Source organism: Dioscorea cayenensis, unplaced genomic scaffold (genome assembly GCF_009730915.1).
Source record: "Dioscorea cayenensis subsp. rotundata cultivar TDr96_F1 unplaced genomic scaffold, TDr96_F1_v2_PseudoChromosome.rev07_lg8_w22 25.fasta BLBR01000112.1, whole genome shotgun sequence".
Lineage (NCBI taxonomy): Eukaryota > Viridiplantae > Streptophyta > Magnoliopsida > Dioscoreales > Dioscoreaceae > Dioscorea > Dioscorea cayenensis.
The window spans coordinates 42,069-52,156 of NW_024086503.1; positions in this window are offsets into that span (position 1 = coordinate 42,069).

Here is a 10,088-nt window from a genome sequence, read left to right on the forward strand (position 1 = left end):
TTTATACACAGGTCACTAGTGTGTTCTCATTTGCATTGTGAAACATTTTTTGATTTTAAGTTTAGCTTAACGATTAGATACTAAAACAATCAAATTCTTTTGCTAGATTTCTTCCACAAATTTAGCATGTAATGTTTTTAAAATAATATATTTCAATTTGAATTTTGACATGATATGGAATATGGAACAAAGACAAACCTGGCGATAGTTGATCATTCTCGAGTTTTTTCTGCAGGTCCCTGTACTTCAATTCATCTTGGAAGTCATAGACAACGTCTTTGAGTTGTGTCAGTAACTGGAAAATCAAGGTTCTGCTTTCGTTTCTGCAGTTGTTTGGTTGTCATCAGATTGATCTTCATCTTGTGATTGCAACACTTCAAGGTTTCCAAATTATCTTCCTGAATATATTTACTTGTTCTGAATTTTGTAACATGTTTTTGTTTATATGATGCAGGTAAGAGAAAACATGCCGAAATTAAAATTGAAGTGTATGAAAATGGTCGTATCAAAATCTGCTACAAATAATGCTCCAAATAATGGTACTGGGTAGCGATGCTGGTGTGGGCGCTAGAATGAGCAACACTTGCAACTCCAATCCATCAGTCTCTCTTGGTTCTAACAGATCTGCTCCAACACTTCATGTTGCTACTCACTGCTCAATTCCATCATCTTTAGCTGATTTAAATCATAATGAATAAGAGCCAAACCAAAACAATAGTACCATATTAGAGAACGTTCTCGTAGTTAATGAAGCAGAAAATTAAAATGTATGTTCATTTCATATCTTCAATTTTAATCAATTTATTATATTTGTATTAATGTTCTAATTTTCTACTAATATGTAAATTATTGTAGTTGATAGTAATGGACAAAAAAAAAAGAGGCCGAACTACTTTGAAGGACTTGTGGTCATTATCACCAGAAGAGAGGATTGTGGTGAGTGCAAATCATTTGGGATAACCAATTGGGTCCGAAGCACAACTATTGGCTGGATTTCTCGGCATGCTTGCTCGAACTGGTCAACAAATTGGCCTCCATTATGAGAGTTGGCATAAAGTGCCAAAAACATTGAAGGATGAATTGTTCAAATTTATTGAGGTAAACCCACATAATTGAATTGTTCAAATGTTGTTTCTATAAATATATAAACATCAAGTTACATCAATAAACTAAATTGTTTATAATGTCTTCAAATAGTTACAATTTGCTCTTGAAATTTCAAAAGAGTATGTGCTAAAGTCTTTAGAGAAGAAATGGAGAGATTACAAGCATGATTTGAAAAAGCGTCATTTTAAACGAGAAGATGGTTTGCAAGCGAACAAAGATAAACATCCAAATGCAACCATTCAATGGCAAATAGGAACAATTAGTCGATTTTTGGTATTCAAATAAAGGAGAGGCATGAATAGTTATTTTACTTATTTTATTAAAATTATCATATCTTTATTATTTCTAAGTTAGTATACATGTCATTATGTAGGATTAAGAAAGACTTGGAGTTGCTAGCAGAAAACAACAAAAATATACTCATACCTCTGGATCGAAGAGCTTTACTAGAAAGGAAAGGGAAATCGTAAGCAAATATATATTAAGAATTAAATTGTTAGTCTGAGTTATAAATGTTGTTTTTTACTTTCCTTTGTATTTTAATGATGTGTTAAAGTTAATCTCTTGATGTTTGTGATTCGAACAATATTTTTTTTAAACACTTGTAGGAGGTTAACAATGGAAGAAAAGTAGAACACCTCGAATTTTTTAAAGCAACTCATACCAAAAAGGATGGTTCTCACATGAATGTGGAAATAAACAAATTATGGTAATAATTATGTCTTAAGTATTCCTTAATTCATAGTTTGTTGTGAAATATATTATTTCTTTAAAATAATTTTTTTTTCAATATATACAGGATAGAGCAAATAAGAAGTTGGCTGAATGTGAAACAGTAGATGAGGATATGAAAATGGTTGAAACTGAAATTCTGACAAAAGTTATTGGAAAAGAACAATGTGGGCGAGTAAGAGGGCTTGGATTAGGTCCAACACTCAAGAGTAATTATGGGGGTACGACTAGCAGAATTTCTACTGCCTCAAGCACCCAATCGAGTTTGTTGAGCGATTTCATCAAATGGAACAACAAATGAAACAATTGAAAGAGGAGCTAGAGCAAGAATGTGCACAACTTGAGCAGGAACGTGCACAAGAATGTGCTCGATAAAATGTTCTTCTTGGGTTTTTACAAACTTGATTTCCTAGAGTTACTATCCTTGGAGTTGACATAGCTGGCTCAACTTCTCAGTCATAGGTATTTTGAAAGTGGCAATGCTACTGTGTTTGTATCTATTTTGTTATAATTTTAAAATCATTGTGGACTCTTTTTTCATAATTTTTTTTTAATTGCATAATCAACCTTCTGGAGATCAGTAGTGGCATTCATCATGCTATGGAAGTTTTTTATTTATCTCTGTTTTCTTTTGTATTATTTGGAGTAAGACAAGAATCACAAACCTAACTATTTACTAATATTGAGGACATTTGTGACTTCTAATTGGTTTTAAATTATTGAACATCAACAATTGTGTTTGTGTACATAAATAACTATATGTGACTGTTGTTATCTTGAATGTTAATTCCAGGTGTTTTTACTACCATTTTTTGTTGTAAAAAAATGTGCATAAATAAAATTGCAAAATTGCAAGAATTATATTCAAAATAAATTTAGCGGCGTTTATAATGAGAACGTCGGCAAAGAACATTAGCGATTTATAAATATAAATTACCTAATCTCACGGGGTTGCTGTCAAAAACACCATTATTTTAGTGGCATTTTCTCACAAAAACACCGTTAATAAGAATTAACATTATTTAAAAGCTGGAACAACTCGTGGCGTTTTTGCTAAGAAAGCCACTAATATAGTGCCGTTTTCTCTTATAAACGCCATTAACTTAGTGATGTTTTGCCTTCCAAACACCAATAAATTGGTGGCGTTTTACCATAAAAGAACACTACGTTAGAGGCGGTTTTTCATAAAAACGCCGCTAATTTTCATTTTTTTCTTAAATTACAACCCACCCATTGCACGCGTTTATACAAATAATCGCCTCAATTATAGCGGCGTTTATTTGGGAATGCGCCGCCAGTTTGATGCCTTACATGTCTACTTCTCTACCAATTTTGCCAGCGTTTATTTATAAAACGCCGCCAAAGAGCCGGCGTTTTACTAAATAAACGCCGCTAAAATATTGACATTCTCTTTAGCGGCACTGGTCACGGCGTTTTACAAAAACACTGGTGGTAAATTTAGTGGCATTTATAAACGCCGCTAAAGGCCAGGAAAAACGCCGCTGATAGTCCCATATGGTGTAGTGATATTTTAAAGTAATTGAATCTCTAATAAATTTTAATTTTATTACAATTATGTGTATGGTGTGAATAAAATATTAAATTTATCCCAGGATCGTGTTGGTGCGACTGATGGAACTCATATTCGTGTAAAAGTTTCCAATGCTGATGCTCCTAGATATTGTGAAAGGAAGGAATACCCAACACAAAATGTGTTGGCTGCATGCACATTAGATTTAAAATTCACTTACGCGTTTCTTGGGTGGGAAGACACAGCATCTGATTCAAGAATAATGAAAAATGCGTTAAGTAGAGCTTGCCCACTAAAAATCCCTCAAGGTAATTGTTGATAAGATCCAATATTTTATTAAAGATGATATATATATAAACAGTGTTATAATATAGTTCATTTGTTATTTAGAAAAATATTTTTTTGTTAACTTGTCAATACCATAACTACCCCGCTAGTTTTCACACTTGCCCGCCCCGCCCAGCACCGCCCAGCACCGCCCCTCTTTTTCAAGAATTGAGACAAAAAAATAAAAAATTCACTATTTTTAATTCATTTACATTAATAATTACAAAATATATAATACTACATTAAATAAAAAATGGTACAATTAGTATAACAACACAACAAGACCATCATTTACCTCAAATTCTAAGAAAATATTAGCACAATTAAGTTAAATAAAAATATTAAAAACATAGTCCAACTCTAGCATCCCATTACTTACTAATGAAATACAAAAAAACATAACCATACATAGTCCAATAAGAACATACTAATAAAAGCAATTAAGAACCTTACATAGTCCAACATTACATAGTCCATAGTCCAAATACAAAAAAATAACCATACATAATCTATAGTCCAAAAACAAAAAAAATAACCATACATAGTCCAACATTACATAGTCCAATAAGAACTATACATAGTCCAACATTCCATTACATGCTAATAAAAACAATTAAGTCAAATAAACACATACCATTACTAATAAAAACATGAATAACATAACCATACAAAAGCAACTTGTTTTAAAGTTCACACATATCAACTTTCTAGAGTAATTAAGTTAAATGAAAACATAGTCCAACTTCCATTACTTAAGAAATAACATTCAATAAGAAACACCTTGTCACCATGGGCTTGTTTCTCTTTATCAGTCCTATTAAAAAAGTAAACAAAAAAGAAAAAATATATTAATAAGAATTCTATAAAGATATATAAATATGAAAGAAATAATATACTTATGTACAACATAATTTACCAAGTCAAAAGCCATGAAATCGATATTATCTTCCTCCATACAAGTTGAAGAAGGTTGTGATAAATCTGTATTTGGATATAAAATAAAAAATAAAAACAAGATACAAATAAAATTTGTAATAAAATGTGAGATAAAAAGTACTAATTAGGTTACCTTCTAATTGATTTGCCAACCAATTTTGGGCACAAGTTAAAGCTTCCACCATAGTTGGATGAAGTCTACTACGAGATGCACTCAACAATCTACCACCTGTACTAAATATAGATTATGAAGACACTATTGAGACAGGGATAGCATATAAATCTTTGCAATCCTTTGCATCATCGGATACTTGACACCGGCAGTCTTCCACCATTGTAATATATTAAAATGAAGAGATCTCGGTAAAACATCTTCTTCCACATAAAAATCAAATTCTGACTTCTTTTGAGTACTTCTACTCTTTCTCCTACTAAGAAATTCATCATATCCATCTGCAACATTATTTTTCTGAGCCAAGGTAGAAGATGATAGAGTATTTTTCCAACTCCAAAGTCTGAATATTTTGTTAGATATTCAAAAAGCAAGTTACGACAAATACACTCAATTCTATCAATTTCAACATCACAAACATCTCCATATATTTTGGAAAAGTGATATTCCAACATGCATTTCTTGTACCTTGGATCAAACACCGTAGCTATCCCTATGAAGCCATGAACTGAACTCCAATATTTATCAAAATTTTATAGCATCCTTGTAGCCATCAATGCAATAATCACATTAGAATCTGAAAGTCATTTAGTTAATGCAATTTTTATCTCACAAATCTTTGGAAAATAAATATTTGTTGTTGGATACTTTGTGCCCAAAAATATCTCATTTACTTTATAAAAGAGTTGCAGTTTTTCAACAATTATCTTTGCCATATCCCAATTTGTCACTATTGGTGAAATCTTGCACATTGACTCTCTTTGTCTTGCACAACTAAACACATCTTTATAAATGAGGAATGTCTCAATTATTAAATATGTTAAATTTCACCTTGTTTTGCAATCAAGGCACAATTTTTTTTTGAAGTTGGATACGTAATTGTCGAGCACACTCTTCAAACTTCTCTATTCGTTTTGGAGTAGCTGTCCAAAAAATGAACACTTTCACAATTTCTATCAATACCATCTCCAATGAAATCTAATCCATCCTTGGCAAGTAAGTTCAAAATATGCACAGAACAACGCATATGGAAAAATTCACCACAAAGTAAAAGTGATCCTAGTTGAAGCCGATCAAGTAATAGATTGACAACACCATCATTGACTGAACAATAATCCAAAGTAATTGTAGATAATTTTCCATCAATTCCCCAATCTAATAGCATTTTCATCAACTCATCTGTAAGGCTAGAATAATAAAAAATTAAAATTCTAAAATATATCGTAAAAAAAATTATTAGCGTAATATTATAAATAAAATCATACCTTAGTATCCGTTTTTGTAAAACCAATGAGGCATCAATGAAGTGAGCAGTAAGATCCATATATCCCTTCTTTTGGTGATCTGTTGTCCACATATCAGTTGTAATTGCAACTCTACTATCATTCATTTCAATCATTCTCATTGTTTTCAACTTCTCCTTCTAGTAAAGTTTAAGGATATCATTTTTTATTGTGTTTCGACAAGGGATATTAAATAATGGTTGGAGGAGAGAAGAATATCTCCTAAACCCCCAATAATCAACCATTGATTAAAGGTATTCATACATGATTATCATTCGACCAAGCTCATTCCTTGCCAAAGTTTGGTTAAAGGCATAGTTGGTAAGCGTTGTTGTTCCATCCACCTTATTTTGCTTTGATAATAAAAGTTGTTGTTTAAGGTCTTTGTGTGTTCTGCTTGGACATCTTCTAAGATGATCATGTAAATGAATTGTTCCATTTTTAGATTTTCCACCAAGCATCCTCTTACAATAATTGCATATTGCTTTCCATTCTCCGTGAATTTCTTGTCTTGTGAAGTGTTCCCACACCACCGATTTTAATCATTTAGGATTAGAAGTGGTATCATCATCTTTCATGGAAGATGTTGGACCAATGGGAGTACCACTTGAAGTTGGTGTTGAGATTGAAAATCCATGAATTCCATCCATTGATGATGGAATTTGAGTTGATCTTTCATTTTCGTCTTGAATAGGTGTTGATGATTCATGTTCACTTTCCATGAGATTGGCCACATGTTGGCTATCCATAACAAATTTAATTAAAAAAGTAAACCAAAAAAATAAATTAACAATGGTAAACAATAAATTAAAAACAAAATAATAATGCAAAACATAAAAAAAAAATACATAAAAAAGCTTTAAAATAATTTGAGATAATCACATGGCACATTAACACCTTACTAAAGCAGTATAATCACATAGATAATCACATGGCACATTAATACTGAGTTGTTGGTTTAAAGTAAATTTAAATAAAGAAGAAAAAGTTAAAAATTTGTAAGCTGAGCACTTAGTCAGGTAACTTGATAAATTATTCAGTACAAATAGAGCATTAGTCAAATAACCACCGAAAAAATCAGTAATGCATCTGATCCACTTGAATATTCAGCCATGTAGGCTAAAAACCTCTGTGCCTACTTTGCAAGTTGTAAAAACCAAATCTTAAAGCATTATATTAGCATCACAATCATAATAAATAGCAGGTTTGTTCCATCGATCAACACAATTTATAATTGTAGCATAAAGAAAACAGAGAACATTCAAGAAAAAAACAACTGGTTTGAATGGAAACCTGACGAAATACAAAGTGCTGGCAGCTATACACGCACAACATGAAATTAATGTTCAGAAAAATGAAGGAATCAAGCACACCACACTCAGGGAAGCTAAGATGTTCAGTTCATTCTTTGAAGCAGTCGGGAACTCCAATAGACCTAACCTAAGCACCAGTCGAGAACTTCGAAGAGAAGTCTTAACAATGGACGGGCTGACGGTTGGAGCAGTGATGGTAGACGGGAGAAGTCTTCTCGTGAACTTGCTCAAATAAAGGTGCGCGGTGGTGGGCTTACGGCTGGAGGGGCGACGGCCAACAGGAAAGCTCTTCTCGTCGACTTGCTCAAAAGTGGAATACTAGATAGCTGGAGAGTGGAGGTGAAGGATCAGCTGATTCAGCTCATATAGTCGAATATTGTTGTTAGGGTTTGGTAAGAATCAACGGTGAAGATGTATGTGGGATAAGATGATCCAATGGTTAGAAAGTTTTTCAATTACAAACTACTATATATATATATATAAGGGCATATATGTAAATTTATCAGGGGTGGGGCAGGGATGGGGCAAGGTGAAACTAGATCCGCCCCGCCCCCACCCATTTAAAAAAATCCCCACCCGACCTGCCCAATTCTCAGATTTTCAAAAACCGCCCCATTCGAGGCGGATCAGGTTGGAACCCAAGGGTCGGTTCGGTTTTTGCCATCCTTATTGATGCTGGATTCATGTTAAGAAGTGGGCTTATTACACCATATAGAGGAGAGCGATATTACTTGAAGGAATATTCAAGGAACCCACCACGAAATCCATGTGATGTATTTAATCTTCACCATGCATCTCTATGAAATCCTATCGAGTGAGCATTTAGTGTCATCAAGAAGCGTTCTCCTATAGTAGGGAGCTCAACAGAGCCACATTATGGTTTGGAAACACAGAAAGAAATTATTTTTGCATGTTGTATTTTGCACAATTATTTAATGGGTGTAGATCCTAATGATATATCAATTGCACAAGTTGATAACGAACTTAGTGATGAAGTTCAAGATGAACATGATGGCATCAGGGAAAACAATGAAGAAATAATTGCAGGAGAAATTATTAGGGATGCTATAGCAGCTGAAATATGGATTAATTACATTAAGTGAGTTGTTGGTGTGTTGTTAACTAGATGATGGTGTTTTCGGATTGTAGTTTATCTTTTATAAGGTTATGTTGAGTGAGTTGTTGATGTAATGGATGATGTTGCTTTTGCATTGTTTTTAAATGGATGATGTTGTGAAATTGATTAATTACATTGTTGTTCCATGGATTTTTAATAAGTCATTGTTATTAATAATTTTGTGTTCTTATTGATGTAGTTTAAAATATGTTAAAGAGGAAATCAAGTTCAAATGTTCATGATGGAAGTAACATGTGTATATGGTCATTTAATATGGATGATGCTTTAATTGATGCATACTTGCATCAACAAACAATAGGAAATAGAGTTGGTGGAATATTCACTACACATGCATTGGAGAACATAGTAAATAAAGTGAGAAGTAAATTTTTTGATAAGCCAATAGACAAAGAAAGGGCCCAAAACTGCATGAAAAATATAAAGCAATTTGTAAAGTGCTACGACATTTTCAAGAATGGAATGAATGGATTCGCATGGAATCCAACTACAGAAATATGGCATGTTGAGCCTGAAGTATGGCAACATTTAATTGAGATAATTTTTATTTTTATTTTTAAATAATGAAGTAATGCTATGTACATTTTTAAAGTAACATTATTTTACATTTAGGCCAAACCAAAAGATGTAGAATGGATGAACAAAAGGGTTAGAAATTATGAGAAACTTGTTCAACTTTATGGATAGGACCGGGCAACTATGGTACAAGTTGAAACTACATCAGAAATGAGGTGATGAAGCCAAAATGAAAGGAATTCTTTAGGAAACACAATAGATGAAATTAATTTCTAAGTTGCATAGAACACCGTGAACTTAGAGAATTTGGGTGAAAATAAAGATACAGGTGTGCATGACAATGAAGGAGAAGATGAAGCATCAGTAATGGCTACAAATCAATAATCTCAAACTCACACTCCAAGTTCATCTAGGTCTAAGAAGAGTAAAGGAATGCATAATGATGATGACAATTGTGACAAGTTGTCTACAATGATTGAGACGGTAGCTGATTCTATTCATCAATCAACCAACATATTAGTTCAAGCATCTACCACCAACCCTACTAGAGATTACAACATGCAGGGTATGTTTAAAGATTTTGCGATTTCACACCCTCTTCTTGGCAAAGCTTACAAGTTTCTCACCAAAGATTCTAAGTTATTGGAAGGTTTAATTAGATGTCCAACCAAGGAACAGAAGTCATTATTGTTGACTTGGTTGGGTTATGGTGATGACCCGCATTAGTGAATGCTATAAGACTAGTAGTTATTGTGAACAATTTGAACTTGTTTTTGATGTTGGTTGACCTTGGAATGCTAAGAAAAACTATGAACATATTTATGATGCTTTGTTTATTTATTGTATTTTATAAGACTAGAAGATTTTGTAATATGCAATGGTTTCCAGGTTGTTTTATGTCTCTTTATTGCAAATGGTAATTGTGGATTTGTAGTGTTGTGAATCATTTGTTGGACCTGTAGTTATGTAAGTTGTCAATTATGCTTCTAGAGGATGAGGACTTCTCAAGAAGACTGGGAAATTTTTTGTAAGCAAC